Below are 2,474 nucleotides of genomic sequence, written 5' to 3'. Positions count from 1 at the left end.
GAACTGTTTGCCCACTTTACAGATGGCAACACCGAGGCTCAATAAAGTTGAATAATTTGCTCAGACTCATCAGCCATGAACAACTGAAGCCATAGCTGAGACCCAGGTCTGCCTGCTTTCAAAGTTTAAATACTGATAGCACTGACCACCATTATGAAGTGCTTCCTGTATGCCAAGCACAACTCCAGCTCTCTGACTGGGCTTTTCCCCCTTTCTGTGGTACTGGGGATTGAACCAAGAGCCTTCACACTGAGCTACATCCCCAGTCCTTTTTTCATTTTTTATTTTGAGTCAGGGTCTTGCTAAGTCACCAAGTTAAACTGCCCAGGCGGGGCTCAATTTGGGATTCTCCCACCTTAGGCTCCCAGAGCGCTGGGATACAGGTCTATACCACCATGCCCAGCTCCTGGGGTATATTATATAAGCTATGGTCATCCCTCGCTCAGACTGCTGAGAAGGCTCATTAGGTTCCCTGCTTCCTCTCCAATCCCTGCACTCCATTCTGTTCTCACATGGTAGAAATTCCCTTCTCTGCTCAAAGCCCCCAATGGCTCCTGTCACACCTGAGAGGAAGTCCACGGTCCTGCCACAGCCACAAGGCCTGCCTGTGCCATCTCATCTCCCCCTCTGCCCTTCACTTATCCCATTCTAGCCTTACTGGCTTCTTGATTCGTCAGATACACTATGCACTTCTGCTGCAGGGACTCTGCACCTGCCATGTTCTCTGCCTAGTACGCCCTTCCTCCTTCCTTTGCGTGGCAGACTTCTGTTGTCAGCCAGATCGTGGCTCAGAAGTGCCACCTTCTGAGAGCTAACCCTGACCTCCCAAAGTGGGCCTGGCCCGCAGTAACTCTAGGTTATCTAACTTCTCCAAGGGCAGTGACCAAGTCAGCTCTATTCATTGCTATTGCCACAGTGTTCAGGGCCCAAAGCTCCATGAATAGCTGTTAAATGAATGAATCAAAAATGCTAAAAGCGGGGGCTGGGAATTTAGCTCAGTGGTTTCATCACCTGCTTTGCAAGCTCAAGGTCCCAAGTTTGAACCCCAGTACCCCCCCCAAAAAAAAACCTTGCCTGGTGTGGTGGCAAACACCTGTAATCCCAGCACTGGGGCGGGTGGGGGGGAATGCAAAAAGGGCTGGGGATACAATTCCATGGTAGAGCATTTGCTGGGATACACAAGGCCCTGAGTTTGAGCCCCAAGTGGGGAAAAAAGCCTGAGCATTTATAATCTGAAATGCTCCATAATCCAAAACATTTATTTTCTGGTACTGGGAATCGAACTCAGGACCTGGTACTTGCCAGGCAGGCATGGCGCTGCTAAGCCATATCTCCATGCCCCAAACCCAAAACTTTTTGAGCCTGATGCCACAAGTGACTCACACTTGACCTAAAATACTGTATAAATTTACCTTCAGGCTATGGGTATAAACTGTATATAGAACACAAAAGGATTTTGTGTTTAGACTTGAGTCCTGTCCTGGAGTTATCTTATGATATGCAAACAATCAAAAGATCAGGGAAAAATGCAGGATGTGAAACACAGGCCAAGCATTTTAGAAAAAGGATAGGAAAAGAAACAGGCGCCTTGGCTTTGACTGGAGTCATCGGAGCAAGATTAACCATGGACGGTGAGCCACAGTGTGGGGTCACAGAAGGGTGCAGCGAACACAAATCCAGCGCCCACTGCGTCCCAGTTCAGGTTAAGAAGCCAGGCAGTAGCTGGGAACAGTGACGTCAGCACCCTGTAATCCCAGCACTCAGAAGGCTGAGGCAGGAAGTCAATAGGAGATCAAGGCAGCCTGGAATACACAGTGAATTCAAGGGCAGCGAGACCCTGTCTCACACAAAACAAAAGCTGGGCAGTGTGCGGGTTGTGGCCGGGGGGGGGGGGGCTGCCTATCTTCCAAAGGCTTGAGAGAAAGACCGGGGAGAGGAGGGCTAAGTGAGGAAAATGTGTGAGTGGAAACGCTCCAAATCCAGGTCTTCTGAGGTCCGGAACCTGCGTCTGAGGAAGGCATCCCCGGCCCTAGTGTTTGCAGGGCTCAGGCCGCGGAGTTATCCATCAGCAAGGAAAACAGGAAATCTCAGATGTTAACGCAGATGGCCCCCCCGCAAGGCCTCTTCCCCAGCTAGTGACCCGAGCCCTCAGACTCATCTGATCCCCTTGGGGGCCGACCTCCGCCCAGAGCATGGTCCTCAGACTCAGGTTTGCGCGACAGTCACTGGGTAGCTTCTTCAAAATGCCAGCTCCAGAGCATTGACGGCCACTGTGAGGAACCCACGGGCCGAGGTCCAGATGCCTGGCCATCGCGGACCTGTCGGCGCCCGATCTGGGCCTCAGTTTGCTCGTCTATACAATGGGACACACTGCGAACTCGGCGGGGCTTACAACGAGGGAGCGACCTCGCTCCCGAGGAGGGCAAGACCCGGGCGAGCACGCCGGAGGCCGGAGAGCCTCGCCAGGCAGGCGG

This window comes from Fukomys damarensis, unplaced genomic scaffold (genome assembly GCF_012274545.1).
Source record: "Fukomys damarensis isolate Sample0158 unplaced genomic scaffold, DMR_v1.0_HiC HiC_scaffold_23, whole genome shotgun sequence".
Taxonomy (NCBI): domain Eukaryota; kingdom Metazoa; phylum Chordata; class Mammalia; order Rodentia; family Bathyergidae; genus Fukomys; species Fukomys damarensis.
Note: the sequence above shows the minus strand (reverse complement) of the source record.